The sequence below is a fragment of the Suncus etruscus genome, chromosome 4, assembly GCF_024139225.1.
Source record: "Suncus etruscus isolate mSunEtr1 chromosome 4, mSunEtr1.pri.cur, whole genome shotgun sequence".
Taxonomy (NCBI): Eukaryota; Metazoa; Chordata; class Mammalia; order Eulipotyphla; family Soricidae; genus Suncus; species Suncus etruscus.
In genome coordinates this window covers 84,132,017-84,155,389 of record NC_064851.1, presented here as the reverse complement: position 1 = coordinate 84,155,389, position 23,373 = coordinate 84,132,017, and the positions used below count along the sequence as shown (strand labels likewise).

General features: G+C 36.1%; 1 non-coding gene across 1 annotated transcript; it reads right to left on the bottom strand.

Moving 5' to 3' along the window:
- Positions 1-4,278: 4,278 nt before the first annotated feature.
- Positions 4,279-4,385, bottom strand: LOC126008352 (U6 spliceosomal RNA). The gene has a single exon (XR_007495686.1). It is a non-coding gene; the product is annotated as a U6 spliceosomal RNA (small nuclear RNA).
- Positions 4,386-23,373: the final 18,988 nt, after the last annotated feature.

The following is a 23,373-nucleotide window of genomic DNA, read 5'->3' as shown; positions in this document are numbered from 1 at the left end:
ACATTATGTCAGGCATAATAGTTCGAGTTACTTTAATTCTTCAACCCTCATTATAAACAACACTGGAAATGCTGATGTCAATTTCTATTTATTTAAAAGTCCTGGCCTTCCAATAACAAAATCACTAAATTTTCTTTATTAGATTGTTAAATTTCACACTTAATTAAGCAGGAACTAGAATTGTGGACTTCAAGAACTATGACAAACAATAAACTAATTGTCATTTACATCAGAGGAATCCAATGCTCTGCATATTCATTGATTAGGGCTTTAGGAAATTAAACGTGAACAGCATATTCATTAATGCTAGAGAAAATTGAGTTCATTTGTTGGTGCTGTCAAATGCACTTGACTTTTGCCTCTTTTACATGTAAATGGATCTAAGCTATGAAAGTATAGATACAACATGGCCACAAAGAAAAGTAGGCAATCCACAAGCTACAAGGACACCAGAAGGAGGGATCTACTAACACACAATAACATCCTGGGCATAGAGTGGGAGAAACATCCTCTCTTATTTAGTTTGGCACATTTCGAAAATCATTATAATGCATTAAAAATGAGCACATCTAGTTATTTGATTAATATTTTATATGCACAAATGAAATAACTAGATTATGAGTGATCCATTTGTTTCTTCTCTCTAATGGTGGAAATACTGCAAAATGAAACTGTCATCCAATGAGTCTATTTGATTATTGTATCTCAGTTGGCTACATCATACACATACAGGCAAATCTTTTAAGAATATGCTTTGATGCATGAATGGCTTTCGAAAATATATCCAATTATGAGGAAACAGCTGTGAGTACATGAAAAATCTTGACCTGAATATCCACCTAAGTTAATAAAGTTACTTCTGTCATGAATGACAAATAATATGGTTAATGTCTGCCCACTGGTCTGTGTATTTTTGTATCTCACAAGTAATTCTGGCAGAGACTCAAATGAAATGTTTATGTCAGTTTCCACCCCTCATAATATAGAGGTGAAAATTAAGATGCAGCAAAGTTCCGTGGAAACCCAAGTTCACACAATATGTAATTCTAAAATTTAGATCTCTATTACAATGTGGAACCCAGCTGTTCTTATGTTTAGCACTTTTTAGAGTTACGTTCAGGGAAAATGTTTGCATTGTGGGAGTTTTTGATGAAGAAAAGTAAAGAGTGAGAAAGAATTTTATATCAATTTTCTAAACATACCAATAGAACTAACTCATTGAATTCTGGATTTGCTAAACAAGATCAGGAACAAGGTTTAACATGCTCTCTCATGTCACAATACACATACATGTTATCATATTTGCTTGACAATGGAAGAACACAGCAAAGCTCTTTTATTATAGGCTCTGGAGACTTGGCTATAATATCTGCTAAGTTCCTTAAAAACTCGTGCCCAGCACTTTAACCTACTCACAACTTCCAAGGACTAGAAAAGTCTCACCTATCATAAAAATTCTAGTTGTTAGTATGTGAAAATATGACAGAACTGAGGTGCTGTGGTCCAGTGTGTTAGAGAACTTCTTTGAGTCCCCTTAAGGAAAGTGGATGCATTTACCTTTGGTCTGATTCTGAAGCTTGTTGATTTCCATTATTCTCCATTAAGAAAATTATTTACTGATAATACTGAAAGTATACCTAGTTTACACAGAATTAATAAAGTAGAGCATAAATAACTTGAGTAAATCCTTGTTTTTCAACCTCAGTTTTATAAAATATTCTAAAATAAGCCCAGGAATAAGCATGATAGAGTGCATACTTTGTAAGTTTGAGGGACTGTATTCAATCCTCAATACATCTGTGTGTTGGTTTCCATTTTGAACTCTGGCTGCATGTAAGAATCACATATGAAGTTTTCCAAAATATGTATGCCTTAATAGCATCTATATAAACGTTTATTTGAATGAATGAACTGGTCAGTAGGCAAAGTATTGAGATTTTTTTAATGTTAAATACTCTCAAGATGATTCTGGTGTGCATTCCAGATGGAGAGTCACATTTTCAATTTAAAAATGTAATATTTTGTTGACTTAGTAAATACAAAATAATTAAGAGAACAATGTTTTGTTTGATACTTTAATGTTTTGTTTGTACTAGAATAAACTTTATAACAATAATAATGTCTTACTTATCTCATGCAGACATTAGATAAGTATTTTTCATTAGTGGCTTTTAATTGCTGGTCTGCAGACCAGTGCCAGTCTACATGCACAAACTTGTTGAAAGCCACTGTTATGCTGCTGATGTTGGTTATGACTGTCAGCAGTGCTCAGGGTATCCTCAAGTATAAACATGCTGAAAACCATTGTCTCACAATAAAATAAGTGATTTTTTAATTCACAAAAGAAAAAATTTAACAATTTGTTTATATCTGGGGTCTTAAAAGTACATTAACTCTTTAAAAATAGCTTTATTTGTATAAATAACATTTCAAGAACATCAACTATAGATGATCTTCAATAAATATTTAGTATAGGGCTAATCAAAGAAGGACAATTGCCTTATTGCTAGACTATTTTAATAATTCAAACCTCATATATATATATATATATACTCATTCAAAACAAGATTGACAGGATACAATGTGTAACTTTAGTGCATTCACTTTATTTTTCCTTATCAATATGGTTAAGAAACTATATGAGATCCACAGGTTTATAGAGTGCTCTTTTGAACAGAGTAAGCGCTAACAGAAGAAAGAGTACAGGAACGCTAATCCATATTCCCGTGGAAATGTTCTCGTTTGAATATTCCTTTTGAAAAACATAGCTTCTCTAGTAAGTTGGTCACACTCCAAGAGGAATTAAGTTTGAAAGATACAAAACTTCAAAAGCTGAATTGAAAAGACCAGACCTGAGGCTCTGAAGGGCATTCAGAAGAGAGAAGGGTTTTAACTCAGCTTTCAAAACATGTTCTCCCTTCTCTTTGAAAGTTTCTGACACAGAATTGCTGAAGATTTTCCCACCCGTGACATCTTTCATCAAAAACCGTGAAATAAAGAGAATCTCTCTCCAGACAGAATGAGGGGGGGGGGATGTGAAAGTAAGTTAAATTAAGTTGCCACTTGCTCACAATATTCTTATACCTAATGAGTTAGTTGTCTCCAAAAAAAAACTCTTAAACTTTATCTCACTACAAAGTAGAAGATTTTCTACTAAGGTAAAAGGGAAACTGCAAACATAGGGTACCTTCAACACAGCACAGATTTTGTCAGCTTACCTGAATTGTTTCTCCATGACCCATTTGCTAGCAACAAACAGAAGGTAAAAGGTGGAAAACAGTAATAATAAAAAGTTCCAATAATACAAAACATTTTTATTTCTGCTTTTTTCAATTTACTTTCTTTACCCAGAACCTTAAATTCTTAAATTTATCTACATAATATATTCTTATTCTTCAGGGTTCCATGGATAACCAACCCACTTACTATAAAGTGCCATGCCTGGTATTAGAGACAAGACATGAGGGTGCACCTTGCAAGAAGTTGATGTCAGGCTTTAAAGCAGTCATAATGTACAAAGCAAGTGATCATCATAGATTTCTACTTGACATAAAGATATTTACTCCCAAAGATCTGTGTGACAGGCTCAATTCTGGCTACATAGAATGTGATGATATACAAGAAATCTATTTTCAGAAGCTGAGAGTATAATGAGCACTGAGGACAAGGAACTTGGGAGTGCACAGAAATAGTACCTACTCTTAAGAAGCTAAGTGAAAAAAATCAGGTTGGACACAGAAACTCAAAAGTGAATGGTTTCTGCTACCTGCCTACAATAAACTGAGTGTCCAACCCAGGAAGGAAAAGTAGAAATGTATGATCCAGAATTGTTACTCAGAGTTAATATATGCCAGCTTCAATATGGGCATGGTGGTGTATAATGTAATATGCTTGGGGCTGGCCCAGTGGCACGGAGCCTTAAGGCGACTGCCTTGCCAGCCAGTACTAGCCTAGGACAGACCGCGGTTTGATACCCGAAATCTCATATAGTCCCCCAAACCAGGAGCGATTTCTGAGCGTCACAGGGTGTGCCCCCCCACAAAAAAATGCAATATGCTTACATTCAGTAAATGCTTGCTCTAAATCACCTGACCTTATCTTTGCTGCCAAAATAACCACTTTAATTCCATTATTATTTAATCTGTAGTCTGAGGTCCAATGTTGGGTCATGAAAATTTTCTGACCATTTATCGAAAATTCCCTGCCAATCAAAGCAGCAACAGATGTTGCACTATACTTATAATTTATATTTTATATGTAATATATATATTTTTTTAAAAAAATATGGAACGCTTCACGAATTTGCGTGTCATCCTTGCACAGGGGCCATGCTAATGTTCTCTGTATCGTTCCAATTTTAATATATGTGCTGCCGAAGCGAGCACTGTAATATATATTTTTATTGTTGTTTTTGTTTTAGCTTTTGGGTCGTACCTGGCAAGTGCTCAGGGGTTCCTCCTGGCTCTACTCTCAGAATCACTCCTGGCAGGCTCGGGGGACCATAGAGAATGCTGAAATTAGAACCGCCGTCCTGTGTACAAGGCAAATGACCTACCTTCATGCTATCTCTCTGACCCCTATAATATATATTTTATATTTTATTTATAATAAATCATAATGATTATATTATATAAATATATAAAAGATATTATATAAAGTATATAAATATATAATGTACATTATAATATATAATAATTATATAATATATATTTATATTTTATAACATTGGATACAATAAATAGAATACTATTTACATTATTTTTTGTTTCTGTCTTAACCATCAAGCAGTTCATAAAATATTTCTCCTATTTTCCCCAGTTCACAGTATAAAATTATTAAAGGGTGCTTCTGTAATAGACAATCAACTTTTGGTTAATAGAGGAAGGTTTTGGGTAATATTTGGTAGTGCACAGGGCTACTCCTGGTTCTATACTTGACATAAGTAGAGGCAGAATCATTCCTGGCAATTGAAACTCCAGCGTTCAAAGCCAGTACTCAGATTATTTAGCTCTCTTTCTGGTCTCACTTTTGAGTAAAATATTTTCCCTTTGTTTGTTTATTTGCTTGGTAGTCACACATAACAATGCTCAGGAAATCATATGGGATGCCAGGGATCAAACCCAGGCTCGTTACATGCAAGTAAGCCACTTTGTACCCTATACTATTTCTCTGAACCCCAAGTGAAATATTTTTACCATCTATTTGCCATTGAAAAAGTGTAATTGATGGTATCATTTATACTTAAGTTTTTATTTTTATCAACACTAGTTATAAAAATCATAGCAACCACAACTACTGACAAAAAGACAAGTATGGCAGTGAACCACATTACAAAATCTCCTTTTTGTTTGTTTGTTTATTTAGGGTATTTGTGGTTCCAGGTATTGAACTTAGATCAACTATGTATAAGGCCACTCTCCACTACTGTACCTCTCCAGTCCACTATTTTTTTTTTTACTCAGAATGTCAATTAGACTTTAAGGAAATTGTTTCCTTGCTAAATTAACTTTTTATACCAATAATAATGAGTTATATTGGTCTTATTTCTAGCTTTTCCTATTCTTTATTTGGCTTAAATTTTATCAGTTTTAAACTTCTTACATAAAAGAGTTGAGTGCTAGAGCCAGAGAAATAGTGCAGCGGTATGGCGTTCGTTTGCCTTGCACGCAGCTAACCCAGGACAGACCTCGGTTTGATCCCCTGACGTCCCATATGATCCCCCAAGCCAGGAGCGATTTCTGAGCACATAGCCAGGAATATCCCTGAGCATCACTGGGTGTGGCCCCAAAACAAAACAAAGAGTTGAACTCTTTCTTCTTCAGTCTTGTAGAGTAGGTATCAGTAGGCACTATTTTTTCCTATAATCATCCAAGTAGTAAATACCTTAGTCATTGCACATCCTCATTGCAACTTCTTAGCAAATAAAAAGAAAAACACAAGTGAGTCCAACCATGTTCTAATTAAATTTTATATATAAAAATAAAAAGATGGCATCTAGCCAGATTTGACTCTATGTCCCTTGGTTTGCTACAAGTTGCTTTGTAGTCATTTGTAAAACGCGGGTTGTGTGGCTTTAAAAGGTTTGGTTGAATACACTTGAACCCAGACCTAGTAGGGAAGCATTTGATGTTTTCTGCAATAAATAATATCACACATAATTATAGGTTTATCTTGTATTTTTTCCTGCTCCAGTCATGGATGGCACACTTCTCCAAAGCACTAGAGACTTTTTCAATAACTGGTAAACCTATGTTTTTCTACTTGTAGCTCTACCAATCCCAGAAGGGCAGATAAGACTGGAGGGCACATAATTCAGAGGTTAATTGGAGATTGGGGGGAAAGGGAAAGCCTATTACATAAAGCCAAATGTGGCAGTACTAAGAATCTGAATGTGGAATTGTTTTAACAACAGATCCTGCCGTGTGCTCAGACTTTAGACTGGTCAAGTAGCTAAGAGTATAACACTGATGATGGCTCCATAATCTACTGTAGTTAAAAATCTCCTGCAACCATGAATCAAGATCCAAGGGAAACCCTGAAAATCACATATATGAAATGGAAGCAGGCAGCATAGGTTTGTTTCAGGCAGGTTTGCTGTCCTTACAGTGGAAAAGCAACTTTGAAAGGATGGCAAAGATTTAATTGTATAGATTTAAAGTCCCAGATATAGTACAGATAGCAAGAGAAATACCTTTAACAGAACTTCCAGGAAAGAGGTGACAGAGAACTAAGAAAAAGATCCAAATGATATACCAAAGCTGGAATGGAAAAAAGAGCAGGATGGAATTTTTTTTCTTTCTTTTTTTCTTTTTCTTTTTTTTTTTTTTTTTTTTTTTTTTGGTTTTTGGGTCACACCTGGCACGCTCAGGGCTTACTCCTGGCAGGGTTGGGGGACCATATGGGATGCTGGGATTTGAACCCCTGTTGGTCCTGGGTTGGCTATCTGCAAGGCAAACAGCCTACCGGCCTACCGCTGTGCTATCTCTCCAGCCCCCAGGACAGAATTTAGGTGGAACACAAACCTCAAACTATAGCTCACAAGTCCCTTCTATGCAATGTTCAAATTAATTACCAAGCCTCCGTGTGAGATTAATTACTTTGGCTTTAACAAAAAGGGACCAGAAAAAAAAAAAAAAACTTTGGGACTAGAAAAAAAAAAAAACTTTGGGAATGTTGGAGGTTAGAAAGCTATGCTTGGGCCCGGAGAGATAGCACAGCGGTGTTTGCCTTGCAAGCAGCCGATCCAGAACCAAAGGTGGTTGGTTCAAATCCCGGTGTCCACATGGTCCCCCGTGCCTGCCAGGAGCTATTTCTGAGCAGACAGCCAGGAGTAACCCCTGAGCACTGCCGGGTGTGGCCCAAAACCAAAAAAAAAAAAAAAAAAAAACTATGCTTAATGTTCCTTCCACTCCTAACATTCTAATTAACCCCAAAAAGAGCAGGAAAAACTTCTAATTCACCATCTTGTTCTATGTATAATATAATCTTACCTATACTGAAAGGACTAATGCTTTTTTGTAATGCTTTTGTACCAGTGTTATTTAGATAATTTATTAAGAACCAATTATTTTAATTGGGGTAGGGGACACATAACCATACCCACCCTTCACGCCCTTACCCCTGCAAAGGCAATGAATTATTGAGATGTAATAAAACCAAGAGAAAGATTTGGTGGAGTTATTTTATCAGGGATAATAGTTTTATGTGGCTTCACTGCAAACCCAGAAAAGATTGTATCCCTAAAGAGAGAAGTTCTATCAAGAACAAAGGCCTGTAAAGAAATATCCAAGAAGACCAAACCTTCCCCCTGGCAACTACCCTAGTAACATCCTAGGACTCTCACCCAAGTAAAACCCCTTTTTAGTCAGTTTGGGAAAATTCTTTAAAAGTCAACTTGTTGAAGTCAGGTGTCATGAAGCATCTTCTGGTTTCATCTCACCATTAGGTGGTGAGGCAGGGAAACCCACCCTGAAAGCAAGTTTTTGGTGTTTCCAACTTGCCACGATGCCTGTCATATGAACCCACCCTGGAGCAAGTCAGTGCCAGGGCAGCATTAGGGCTTTCCCTACTCGAAGTTTAATTCCTGGTGCTGGTACAGAAAAACGTGTTAGTTTCAAATATGGAGTCCAACGTTTGGGTATGAACAGCCAATGTTGGATTGAATGAAACGTAAGTCAAGTCATTATGAAAAATGTTATGGTGAAAGGCCCACCTGCAATAAAAAAATTTAGGAGTTTCTATCCCTATTAGATAAGAACTTCTTTCTATACATAAGATTTCCACATTTAAATGTACCTATGCACAAAGGGACAATGCCACAGGATATTACTGGTGCATATGGGAGCATAAATAACAAGCTCAACAATCCCTATAACCGGGTTTTAGCATGAACTCAAAAACCAAGAGAAACTTATATACTAGATTAGAATTTCCTAATAAATCCAAGAAAGGGGTGGGGAAAAACTACATCTACTAAGGAGATATACAATAAAAATTATACCTATTAAGGAAATACATCTAGAAATATCCAAAGGAAATATACATATCCTCTTTAAAACTTTTAAAATAGTATGGGGTATAAAAATCTGGAGCACAGCTTCAGCCTAATGAGCATAGAAATGCAGAGGAATTTTCTGCATTGATTTTGGGCTCATAAGGAATATTTCTAGGAGTCATATAGAAGCTCAATTTCTAGATTTTTGAGAAATGTTTATATTGTTTTCCCAAAAATTCGAGACCACTGGACATTCCTACCAGCTGTGAATAAGAGTCTCTTTCTCTTTCATCAGGTTGTTCATGTTCTTTGTGATGTCTGTCTCTGTAGTATGATATGATATCTTACTTTTGTTCTGATTTGAATCTCCCTGATGATTAGTGATATGGAGCATTTTTGTTCATCTGACTTTTGGCCATCTGTACTTTTTTTTTTGAGGAAATTTCTGTTCATTTCTTCCCCTACATTTCCGGATATATTTAAAAGTTAGATTTTTTTTTCTTGTTAAGCTGTTCCAGTGCCTTGTATATTGTAGATATTAACCCCTTATCAGATGAGTATTGGAAAAATGATTTCTCCCATTCTGTGGAGAGTCTGTATCCTAGTCACCATTTCCTTTGAAGTGCAGAAGCTTCCTTGTTTTATGTAGTCCCATTTGTTTATCTTTGCTTCCACTTGCTTGGTAGAATCATTTATTTTTAGAGTGGATAAGCATCTTGACTTTTCACATTTGCCACCTTGATTTCAAGGTACCATCAAGTAGTATCTGTACTAATTAAATGCAGAGTTTAGAAAAATTATACTGTAAAACCTCATTGTCTAGAATTGACATAAAATGCAATGAGCTCAGGTTACTAAAAACAATAAAATATAATGTATTGACAAAAATAATATTTGAGTATTATATTTTAATATTACTTAATTATAGTATGTATATATTTTAATATTGTGAATTTAACAAACAGATTTCAAAAATTCTTCTTTTTTCAGGTGTGCATATGTGTGTATGTGCGTTGCTGGAATTAAAACTCAGGATCTCACACATGCTAAATATATGCTTTAATGCTGAGCTACATCACACTTATCAATCAGTTCTTGAGAGCTGTGAGCCAGCTACAAGACACTGCTGATTATTACATATTATCTATCAGCTGTCATTATTGTCTTTTTAGATATGTTGTTTTGTGACCTTCTAAAGTGCTGTTTTCTTAAAAAATATGGAAACAACCTAAGTAACCATCAACAGGTCATTGGATAAAAAAAAAAATCTTCTATTTTCACTTCTACTCAGTAAATTTCTTAGAACAGTTGTTTAAAAAATCTTGCTGTTTGTAACATGATTGGAACTGCAGGGAATTATGCTAAGCAGAGAAACTCTAAAAAGAGAACTATACATACTAGATACAAAAGAGAGAGTAAGTGCATACTGAGATATATCCAATATAAAAAAGCAAAGTGAAAAAACAAGATTATCAAAAGGACCTTTGCCTGAAGAATACAAGAAAGAAAGGGGACTAAGGGATTCAGTAGGTTTTACAATTCTTACTGGAGGGACCTTGGCATCTTGATGGTGTGATATGCTAATGGATAGTTAAAGAGACAAGAACCTGCAGTATGAGAAGTAATACAACAGTACAGTGGGTAGGTTGCTTACCTTGCATATGGCCAACCTAGGTTCTATCTCCAGCATTCTGTATTGTACCCCAAGCCCCACTAGAAGTAGTTCTTGAATGCAAATCTAGGAGTTAGCCCTGAGCACTGACAGGTATGACTCAAATAAAAGATAAAAACAAAAGAAGACATAAACCTGCATTCCTAAAGCACATACTAATGTAAATCAACATTTCTGTGAGAAAATAAATAAATAAAGTCTCTACAGTACCTCACACAGTTCTGTTAACATTGCTATGTTCAGTGCCATTTTTATTTAGTTTATTTTATTTCTTCTACAGAGGCCACTTTTTTTTTTTACTAGAAAGGCACTTATTTCTTAAGCTTCTATACCACATGGCTTTAATATTAAAATATTCATATGCCTAAAAACCACCACCATTCACTTACAAAAATTCATATACAAATCAAATCAGTGTTTGCCATCCCAAACTCATATTTTTCATGTTATTCTCATATGCAATAAAAAATAGAATCATGGAAAATATTCCCACTCACTTTTAAAAATAAACTTTAAAATAACACTGGGAAAGTGAAATTTAGACAAGAAGCTGGAAATTGAATTGTTTGTGCTCTTACAAATGTACACAGACCAGAAGAAAGATACTTGTCAGAAAAGTAGAGAGCCACAGTCTGCTGAAGTTATTTTTTTTTCTTCCCCCTCGCCTGCTGAAGTTATTTTTTAGTTGTTTCAAGGGTCTCAAGAGAAGGAAAAGATGCAAAAGTTAAAATGAAGGGAGAAAGAATGTCTAAGTGACAGTTGAATTAGGAAATTTTGAAAGGCATTTCCGGATTGTAATTCACAGCTTTTTGAATGTATTTAAATGAGGTGGAAACTGACAAACTGAATTGCTTTGGAAAACTTGCCCAAAGCAGAGGAAGAGCAGATGGAGGATGACAGTCTCATGCTACTTAACTCCAGTTTGAAATGGACCATTAGGCTAAAGATGAGAATGAAAAAGAAAAAAAAAAAGTTAACTCAAAGAAATAAACAAGCTAGCTACTTTCAATGTACCCTACCTGATTTTATTTCCAACTGCTCTTGGAAGGATTAAAAGCTTATCAGCTTCTGCAAGTGGGCAATAAAAGCGCTTCCATCTCCTAAGGTTCATTTGTTCACCAGAGATTTAAATAAGACTGCAACATCAACATTTACTGGTCACAACATCAAAATTAGTAGTAACTCATTATGAAAGTCCTGATTGACCACATCTTAGTAAACATTTAAACCCTGAATTGATTTAAATAAAGTAGCATCAGGAAAATGTCTTAAGGTAAAAAATAAAAGAGCAAGATGGGCCCTAGATTCCAAAAATTGTAGATAGGTTGTTATAACTTCTGTACTAAAAAAAATATTGGACTTCATTTTTAGAAACCAGTTGGGAATATTAATGAACAAAACTGCATTATGCAGAACTAGACTGTTTACTAAAAAAACATGGACACTTTCTCTAACAAAGGTAATAAGAGATTCTGTTTGAAGATATTATAGCTGAGGAAGACAGGAAGGAGAAGCAAAATTATAATTAGATTGCCACAAAGGGGTCTAAGAACATTTCACACTCCAAGTTAAAGGCATAAGAGCACAGTCAGGGAAATGCTAATAATGACACAGCCAGCATTCACTGTTAGCACTTAGAACTAAAATAGGAAGAAGTCATGACCTTAAGTTCTTAGAAGGTTTGAATGGTAGTTCACTGCATGTGAAACTGTATGTACTGGGAAAAATTTTTATTAAATATAAATATAAATAATAGATTACAACTTGCCTAAAATGTTTCCAATATGATAGACAATATAATATTAAGAACCATTACTGAGTAATAAAAATTCAATACAACATAAAATGGTAAAATAGAGTGATATCTAATCAATATTGCTTTTTGGAGGTGTAAGGAGATCAAAAAATGGCTATGTAGAAGTTTCTAAGGAAAAATAAATATCCTATATTTCTTGTCACATATTTTCACTTCTAAAAGTGTACATTTGGTTATGAATAGAACTTCTGTCCAATTTGGTTCACAGTTCCATAAATCATAGAAATGATTCAAGAACCTCAATTAATGACCATTTTTATATATAACTCTCCACTTTGGACTCTCCACTTTGGTGTCATCATATTATTTCAAGACATAGATTGTTTCTTAAGAAAAATAGCTCTTTGAAGGGCAAGTTAACTCTTTCCTTTCCAAGACATTAAAGCAGCATTACTACTCTAGATTTTTAAGCATGAATAAAGATTTATTAATGGGGCAAAAGCAATATATGTCTGCCAGGAGTGATCTCCGAGGGCTGAGTCAGGAGTAAGTTCTGAGAACTGTTTAGTGTGGACCCAAAACTAAACATAAAATAGTAAAATTAAATGAACAAAATGATATAAACTTCTTATCAAATAAATGTTAAAGCTAACAAATGAAGACATGTAATCGTACGATGGAAAGATCAAGAATATAGTCTCGGGACCAGAGAGATAGCATGGAGGTAAGGCGTTTGCCTTTCATGCAGAAGATCAGTGGTTCAAATCCCGGCATCCTATATGGTCCCCTGAGCCTGCCAGGATCGGAGAGATAACATGAAGGCAGGGTGTTTGCCTTGCATGCAGAAGGTAGCGGTTCACATCCCAGCATCCCATATGGTCTGAGCCTACTCATATCCCTGAACCTGCCAGGAGCGATTTCTGAGCGTAGAGCCAGGAGTAACCCCTGAGCGCTGTGACCCAAAAGGAAAGGGAAGGAAGGAAGGAAGGAAGGAAGGAAGGAAGGAAGGAAGGAAGGAAGGAAGGAAGGAAGGAAGGAAGGGAGGGAGGGAGGGAGGGAGGGAGGGAGGGAGGGAGGGAGGGAGGGAGGGAGGGAGGGAGGGAGAGAGAGAGGGAGGAAGAGAGGAAAGGAGGGAGGAAAGGAGGGAGGGAAGGAAGGAGGGAAGGGAGGGAGGGAAGGAGGGAGGGAGGGAAGAGAGGGAGGGAGGGAGGGAGGGAGGGAAGGAGGGAAGGAGGGAGGGAGGGAAGAGAGGGAGGGAGGGAAGGAGGGAGGGAGGGAGGGAGGGAGGAAGTTTAAGATATGCAATACAGCAATATGATGATGTATATCACATTGCAATATTGTTAGTGCTGTGGTGTTACACAGCTACTTTATAATGATGTGAATTAAATATTCTAAACTCAGTAACTTGTAGTATATAATGCAAGGTTGTTGGCTACAGTCAATAAGCTGCACATTAGGTTCAGAACAAATTCATCTTCTGTTTGTAATTTTGTAGCCTTTGTCAAAATTTTTCTCAATTCTTTTCACTCCCCAACCACTGGTAGCAATCATTATGCTTTCAGTTTTTCTTCTAAATTCAACATCTTTAGATTCCACATATAAGTGATATCATATAATATTTGTCCTTATCTGACTATCTTATTTCAGATGACCTTCAAAGTCCAATCATGTTGTGAAAATCTCAATGTGGTTTTTAAATTCAAAATAAATGGACATCTTATAAAATAGAACCATTTTCCATTAAAACCTAAATTTTCAACTTCTTCAGAAAACTGGACTTACATAGTCTCTCAGAACTGAGTTTATAGACCATAACCCATCAAGTATATTCAAGTAAATCCTAATACCACATTAAACATATTTCAAATTAATCTTGAAGTTAATTTACATTTGACTAATTGACAGTATGTTAGGTTTCACAAATACTTAAAGCATTAATTTCAATTTGCAGGAGTTTTCGAAGTTAAACACTTCCTTTAAAAAATTCCTATATTATGCATACTTTGTCATTACTTACAGTTTTAGATATAAGTCCCATGCCTATGGAACTTTTAGATATAACAATGCTATTCACCTGTGAAATCTTAGCATGACAGCTCTGGGTCTGGGTGTGTATGATTAAGTTCATTTTACATGTGGCTTGTGCTCTTCAAGTTGCAACTGACATTACCAGACTTCACCATTTATTTACATTACCTCCCTAAGCCTTGTGAGCTTTGAACATTTGGACCCCTGTTTGAACAGCATGTTACCTAAAATATAGTTTGCATAGCTTCGACTTTTGCATTACTTTGTAGCCACAGATAACTTCAAAATTTCAGATGACCTCAAAGTTGGTGTACAATGTCATAGATCAGGGGGAAGGAAACTTTTTCTTTCAAGAGCCATTTGTATATTTATAACATCATTCTTAAGTCATATAATGCAGGCAATTGGTCTGTGCCAACCTATAAGAAGAGCATGTACCTGTGCTCTATAATGTACTAGGAGCAGACCATAAGATTTTGTGGGCATTATATGGCCCTTGGGTTTTACATGGGTGCTCATGTCCTAAAAAATAGAGCATTGTCATAGCATATGAATATTAAGTGTGAATGCAATATTTTAATTAATATGTGATTCCAGCAACTATGTTCTGAATTACAAATAAAATAAAAGTTCTAGTTGTTCTGCCACAGCCCATTAAATTAGGAAGCAGAATGCAATTTTCAAGAGTTTGTAAAGTGGGAGAATATTGAATTTTAAAACTAGGTTATTTTTGATCCCAAACCTAAGAGTAGGCTTTTTCATTGAAATTAATTCTTTTAGCCTTACAACAACTCTTCAAGATGGGTCATCATTCCGATTTAACAGTTAATTAATACCAAAACACATTATGATTCTTCATTAACCCAATCACCAAGAAGTTAATATTCTGGCACAGTGATTTACAACTGGAGTGATTTTGCACTCCGCAGGTATTTTGGCAATATGAAAAGATGTTTTTTGTTGTTGTTGTTGTTGTTTTGTTTTGTTTAGTTTGTTTTGGGGTCACACCCAGCAGCGCTCAGGGGTTACTCCTGGCTCTCTGCTCAGAATTGATCCTGGCAGTCTTGGGGGACCATACGGGATGCCAGGATTTGAACCACCATCCTTCTGCATGCAAGGCAAATGCCTTACCTCCATGTTATCTCTCCAGCCCCCCCAAAAAAGATGTTTTTTTATTGTTACAAACTAGGGTAGGAATAGAGAGAAAGTGGAAGAAGGAATAGAGGAAGGATGGATGCCACCAACTAATATTAAGGTCAGAGAGACTGCTTATAATACACAGAAAGCAGAATAGACCCCTCCAAAAAGAGTTGACTGATCCAAAACATCAATAATGCTGTTGTGGACCAACCTTATTTAACATACAGTGTCTCAAACATACAGCATAGATTTTTCCACAGGAACACTATTCAGACCTCAATCAGTTCATTCAACTGCCAACATTAAACTAAGGAGGATTTGACAAAAGTTGTGTTTTGTGTGGTATATAAGACTGATTAGAAATTCTGAGAGTAAAGCATGACTATGTGTGTTTTTAAAAGGTTTTTAGATGTTTCATATTGATATCAATGTTTGGAAACAGTACATTTTCTTTTGTTTAATGAATTAGGTAAATAGTTTTTATTGATGGCTTTTTTGGGATTTTCTGGAATCACACCTGAAGGTACTAAGGACTTACTCCTAGTTTTGTGCTCAAGGATCATTCTTGGCAGTGCTCAGAGGAACAAATGCAGTGTCAAAAGCTGAACCAGAACAGAGTGTGTTTGGCAAGCACTTTATCCTCTGTAATGTCTTTCTTCCCTGAATTCAGTAATTCGAAACTATCACTAAAATTTGAAAACTGTCTACCGAGAATGTAAATTTTTAGCACATTCTCAAATGTACTCAAACATGTGGAAAGAAAGAAGACTAAAGACAAAGAATGAAAGTTTGACAAATAAACATGAGCATTTCTCCTGAGTAGGCCTAGTGAATGGAATCCTTGACTATGTTTTCAGAATAGCAATATTTACAATTCTTCGCACAGTATAATCACACTTGATTCTGCAAATGAAGCAACCAAATTGTATTTATAGATTTCCCTTGGTAGAAAATTTATAGATTTACTAAATGTATCATGAATAAAAATGTTTGAATTTCAACAAGTTCTGATGTGCAAGTGAATCAGGTTAAAGAGAACTTAAAATATCTAGAGAATATTATTTCTCTAAATCGGATTCTTTAATATCTTTGATAGGAGTTGGAGTAAAGCAATTAAGGAAATTTCTATAATATGTTTATTACTGATGGTGAAAAAAGAATAAAGGTTGCAAAAGCAAAATGTTATACAATTTGGGTTACTTTTGAAGCCCACAGAGAATCATACAAGATAATTTGACCATTTCTAGAGGCTGGAGAAACACTATAGTGAATAGGTCAGATAGTACAGCAGGTAGCATGCTTACTTTGCATGCAACCAACAGGTTTGATCCCCAGTACTCTATATTATCCCCTGATCCCACCAAGTGTAATACCTGAGTTCAGAGTTGAGTATGTCATAAGCACAACCATTGTTGGGTTACTGATCCTACTCTAATCAATAATTGTACTCCACCCTAGGGTGTGACCTGGTGATTGTATATTGGATTATTCCTTACTTGGTATTCTGCTCCCTCCCTAGGAAGAGACTTGATTCTTGTCAATAAAAGCAAGGGTCTGAGGAAGGCAGGGTCTCATTCTTGGTCTTCTTCCACTGAACTGCACTCCATGCAGCAGAAAGCTTTTGTGGTTTGAATTCCTTACTTGAGCACTAGATTTTCTGAACCCATTTTTGTACCTTTTCACTGTGTAAATTATTTCCTGCGGATCTCTACAGCTGGAACTGTTCCAGTTGTAGGGGAATAGGAACTTCCTTTCCCGTCTGGGACCTCAGTGGGAATCAAACCTCAACCAATCTCCTAGAGAACATAACACTTCAACCATGTATAACACAAAGTCCAAATATAGGCAAAGATAATTTGGCTATTTCCATATCATTCATGCTAAAAATAATTGTATTACCTTAAATAAATAAAAAATGTGTTACGACTTTTACTTTTGAAAGTTTTGTAAAGAATCAGTATAAATTTTTGATTAACTATTATATAATGTTATTTTAAAAGGGAATTTCATATTTTTCTTATTCAAGCAGTTTTTATGCTTGAAATACAAAGTTCAATATTTTAGCAATCTTGCTTTCAAACAACTCAGAACTCAATCACTTAAAAAAGAGAACAGGTAGGAGCCAAAGCAACAGCACAGAAGGTAAGGTACTTGCCTTGTCAACCCATGTTCAATCTCTGCCATCCCATATAAACCTATGAGCTCCACCAGAAATAATTTCTGAGTTCAGAGCCAAGAGTACCCCTGAACATCATTGTGTGTGTCCCAAATACAAACAAAAGAACCAAGTTGAAAATGAATGAGTATAGATATTTGGAGATATATCAATGAGTTCATGGGAATTAAACATAAAGTAATGTATAAAAAAGGAAGTTTCTAGTAGTATAGGATGAGAGAAAGAAAATCCAGTTTAGCTAGCTTTTTTATTTACAATTTTATTTGTATTTTTTAATTATAGAAGTTTTGTGATTTATAATACTGGAAATGATAGTTTCTGGTCTACAGCATTCCCAACACCACACATATTAAAGCTATGTTTTTTTAAAAGTTGAGAATTTGAAGGTTTTTCCTGAGTATAAAATTCAATTAAAGTACAGAAGTTCAAGAACCAGAAATTGTATAGAAGTTTGGAAAAAAATTTTAAATCATGGTTACTCAATTCACTGGTGAACTAAAACCTCCACTGAAAAGATGATTCCTAAAATGAGGTGCAAAAGTGAAAAAAGCATTTGCCCTGTGGACAAATTTTAAGAGTCTCTTCTAGACAAGAAAACCAACCACTTGAACAAAAACAAGGAGGCTGTGCATTTATTTCATCTCATATTAAATTTATATTTTTTGATTGGTTTGGACTTTTTTGTTTGTTTGGAAAGTAAGAAGTTTAATCATGTTGCTAGTGGCTCAGTAAAGTGGAGAGCCAGGAGGTTGACTTGAGAAAAGTGCTTCCACTTCTGCTCTACCATCCTTAGCTAAGTGACCTCGTGGGAAATATCTGGCTTAGAGCAGGCCAGTCCTGACCTGAGCACAGGCTTTATCAGTCTGTCACCTTTTTCTCACAGAAAAAGAATTTCAGGTAAAGCAAGAAAGGTTTGTTTGTTATTGTTTTTTTCTTTTTAAGTCTGCACTGTGATTTACAGTACTGTTGCTGATAACATTTTATACACAATGCTTTGTGTCCTTTCAAGATAGTATTTATTAAAACTTATTGGAAAAAATGTGAGGGAAGAAAAAGAGAGAAGTGTGTGCTTGAGAGAGAACACAAGCATTTCCAGAGTAGAAGGAAATAAACAAGCAAAATACATGCTCATATGAGAACATGGACTTGAACAAGCCTGAATGACTTTCAGAAGGATTTTCTACATGGTCTTTCAAATGGTTTTTTGTATACATAAAAGTTAATCTGATTATTGTGACAGGAAAGTCTTGCAATGTTGATGGTCTCTCCATAATCTCATAGATCCTTCTGTATCTTTTTTCCTTTTTTCTTTTTTTTTTTTTTTTTTTTTTGGTTTTTTGGGCCACACCCGTTTGATGCTCAGGGGTTACTCCTGGCTAAGTGCTCAGAAATTGCCCCTGGCTTGGGGGACCATATGGGACGCCGGGGGATCGAACCGCGGTCCTTCCTAGGCTAGCGCTTGCAAGGCAGACACCTTACCTCTAGCGCTACCTCGTCGCCCCTGTATCTTCTTTTCTAAGGAGGTTACCCTTTCTCTGGGTGGGGCCTTAAATTTCTGTATCAGGTGGTACCTCAGCTTCTATTATTCAAAGAACTCAGGAATTTTATCTGTCAAAGGGATGTAGTCTTCATGCCTTTGTGCTATTTTAGAGCTAAAGAATCTTCCAAAATATATTATTCTTTCCTTCTCAAACACACACACAAAAACCACAACATATTTCCAAGGCCCACTACCAGTCTGCCTACAATAGTAATGCAGATACTTCTTGTATGTTTGAAATACCAGCAAGAGTAGATGACCACATAGTTTCAGATTCCATTTTGAAGTAGCTTGGCTAAAGCTAAAGCTGTGGAAAAGGAAAAGAAAAGTCAGTTTTGGAGATAATCAAGGAACTGTAAAACAAAGATTTGCAGATTTAAGTTATACCTTTTTCCTTAAAATAATACAACAAAATTAATTTCTTCCCAGTACTACAGTACCTGTGGCAATCTTACAGATAATTTATAAACCTCTTTCTTGAAAAGAAAATGCCAGCTTTTCAGAATTCCTCTCATAAAATAAACCTTTTCTCAAAAATGTGTTGGCAGACTTTTAGGTTACAGTTCTTTGCACTTAAATAAAATGTATTGAGTCGCCATGATATACATAATTACAAAGTTACTGATGGTTGAGTTTCAATCATACAGTGATCCAACACTTATTACTTCACCACTGTACACTTCCTTCTACGAATGTCCCCAGATTCCCTTCCAAGACTTCCTCACCCCTACTGTCTCCCTCTATGGCAGACACCAGACTTTCTTATTTGGTGTATGCAGATAATTCTTGTATGCAATCAATTTTTATTGATGCAGATATTACATAATAAATCTCACTAAATAAATGGTTAGTGATGTGGTTTAGTGGTAAAATACTTCCATCTTTCATGTGTTCATGGTTCAAACACTAGCACCACAAAATATACATAACACTATGTATGAGTATATATAGTATTTATAATGAACACATATCAAGTTCAAACAGAAATTAATAATATGTGAAATCTTTTAATAGTATTGAGGATGAGCGAGAGGAGGGAGAAAAGAGAGGACAAGAAAGAACCTACAAGATAATAACTGGTACAATTGTGGACTAAGTAAAAGGAAAGAAGGATTTCCATTTGTTCCCAAGTTTCTAAAAGGCTCTGAAAAGTTAACAATGGGCCCGGAGAGATAGCACAGCGGCGTTTGCCTTGCAAGCAGCCGATCCAGGACCAAAGGTGGTTGGTTCAAATCCCAGTGTCCCATATGGTCCCCCCGTGCCTGCCAGGAGCTATTTCTGAGCAGACAGCCAGGAGTAACCCCTGAGCACCGCTGGGTGTGGCCCAAAAACCAAAAAAAAAAAAAAAAAAAAAAAAAAGTTAACAATACTCTTCTCCAAGAGGAAAATTCAGAAGGACAATGAATGTAGAGAAATCACAATTTAGAGGACACCTCAAAAAATTAATTTATTCCTTTCTGAAGCCACATACAGAACAAACTTAATTAATTAAAGCTGTATACACATGACTGCACTAGAAGTATCTCTTGTTTTGGTTTTTCTTTTTGTTTCTTAGGGGAAAAGATCTAGAAAAAATTATTTTAGAATCAAATACTCTAATTATCTTGGTAAGTGTAGAGGGACTACATGGTATTTTATCAGGTTTATGAAAAAGGGTAGTGTAATTAATCATCAATTATCTTCTTAAAATTAGATGTCTTTTATAGTAGAAAAGTCAAAGAAATGCATTCACTTTTAATTGAAGCTTTAAGAACATGTTTTAAATTAGCATCATGAAAGTGATTAGTACAAACTCATTTGCATTACCCACACCAAAAAACTATTCGTTTTTAGTAATGTGCTTCAAGTGCATGGCCTCTAATAAGACTCTGGCCTTACTTGGCTTTTTTCTTTTTAATCTAAAAGCTTTAATTTGTTTATAACTATTTTTCCAGCTCTCAAATGCCTGTTTAAGATAATTCCCTGAGAAATTAAACCACATACACAAAAAATGCCTGTTTTTCCCTGATGTCAGGATGCGGTGGATTAAGTGGCACAGGCAGAAGGTACAGTTTAAGCAAGAATTCTTGGTGGGCCATATAGGTCCACACAAAACAGTTATAAATTTCCCTGAGAAACTATGAAATTCATCTGGCTTCCTTAGTGTGTGACAGGACTAGAAAATATCCTCAAAGAAGAAGAAAACATCCTGGAGGGAGAAAATAAGTAGCTCTAGCACTTCAAGAAACACTTTGGGGCTGGAGATATAGTTCAGGGGGTTAAAGCATTTGCCTTAAAATCAACAGTCTGGTTTGATTACAAGCACCATATATTGTCCCCCAAGCACCACTAGGGGTCACTCATAAGCCCAGAGCTAAGAATAACCCCTGAGCATGTTGGGGTATAGTAAAACTCCCTTCCCTCAAAAGGAAACACTCAACTTCATTGATTTTTTTGGGTTGTTTGTTTGTTTGTTTGTTGGCATCACAGCCGGCGGCACTCAGGGGTTACTCTTGACTCTGCACTCAGAAATCACTCCTGGCAGGCTGGAGGACTATATGGGATGTCAGAATTCGAACCACCGTCTGTCCTGGATCTGCCGGGTGCAAGGCAAATGCCTATCTCTGTGCTTTCTCACCAGCCTTTCATTGAGTTTTTTTTGTTTTGTTTTATTTTTGGGTCACACCTGACAGCACTCAAGGGTTACTCCTGGCTCTATGCTCAGAAATCGCTCCTGGCAAGCTTTGGGGACCATATGGGATGCCGAGATTTGAACCACCGTCCTTCTACATGCAAGACAAACGCCTTACCTCCATGCTATCTCTCCGACCCGGCCGGGTGCAAGGCAAATGCCTACCTCTGTGCTATGTCACCGGCCCTTCATTGAGTTTTATTATAAATGTCCCCTTATTGCATTCAATCTGTCTCACTGAAGCTTCCCTTCCTTTCTTTCACATTTTCTCAAATGCCACCTTTTATTTTTTTATTTATTAAACAATATATTTATTTAAGCACTATAATTACAAACATGTTTGTAGTTGGATTTCAGTCATAAGAGAACACGCACACACCTCTTCACCAGTGCAACATTACCACCACCAATCCCTCCATCTTCCTCCTCCCCCAAACCTTGCCTGTATTCTAGACAGGCATTCTACTTTTCTCACTTATTAACATTGTCATAATAGTTATTAATGTACTGGCTTCGACATCTGTCACCCTATTGATCACCAAGGTTGATTCGGCTGATTTAGCTGGATAGAAAGGTGTTCGGCTGATTTAGCTGAATAGAAAGGTATCCCATTTCTCCCTCACTGCTCCATGTGCATCCCTCCAGAAGCTGCGATTGGTCAAAGAGGACAGTCTTCCCTTAATAGAGATGAACCATTGTTCGTTCTTGGGTGGAAGGTACACGATTAGCTGCACTCCCCTGTTAGAATCTACAAACAAGCTCTACGTGAGTTTTAAATCCACTGCCAATGTGGGTGGGGATTCCCCATACATTCAATGGGCCAAGCACGAAGTAGGTTTCCTATAACTCAATTCTGGCACTTTCTACCCAGAAGTAGCACCAGGTCCATATATTAGGTGTTTAACTTTAAAAAAAAAAAAAAGTCCATTCCTCCCTACTATTCCGATGCCAGTCAAAAATCCATGTTGCTGCCTACACTTCTGACGTATCAGATATGTTCTGTGTTTCCAAAGCCCTTTCTTTTGGTTGACAGACACCAGTCTAAGTTTCTTTAAGTTTCATCTAGTAAATATAAACCTTGGATTCCCGTCTCCCTCTCCTCCAGTTCAAGTAATTTGTTAAAGTAGTTCAAAGAACTTAGAAAAATATTTTGCTTACCAGTTTACTGTAAAAGGTTATTATAAGAAAAAAAAATCCTAGATAGAAGCAATGCATAGGGCAAGTTGTAGGGAAAGGATGTAGCACTTTTTTGCATTCCCCAAATCTAACCCATTCACCAGCTGGGAAGTTCTCCAGGCCCAGGCTTCTCATATTTTTATGGACACTTCATTATCTAAATGTGATTGATTGATTCACTGATATTTGGTGATTGAATTTAGTCTGTAAGCCCCTGAACCTTTCCCAAATGTGTGTTTGGTGCAGGGTGAGTCTGGAAGTTCCAACCCTCTAATTACTTGGTAGCTTTTTCTGGCAAACGGTCCCCATCCTTAGTAGCTTTCCTAATGTCACCTTATTAACATATTCAGACACATATTTATCAATCTTTACCATGAAGAAAAACCACCATGGGTTTGGGAAGCTGGAAGCCAAGAACTGTTAGAAAAGATCAGATACACTTGAGAAATGCATTTTGGCCACATGAATGATGAAATATTATTTCTCATAAACTATAATTTTGTACTTTCCTTTTTTTCTTTCCTCCACATTCAATGATTGCTCAGTAGAAGTTGATATTTCACTGGCATCAGAATACCAACAAAAAATAAGCCCCTTTATTTGCAATAGTGCTTGGAATTCCTGAACCTCATGGCTGCAGCAGCTCCATTTTTTGATTTTTGGTTTGTGGGTCACACCCAGCGGCACTCAGAGGTTACTCCTGGCTCTCTGCTCAGA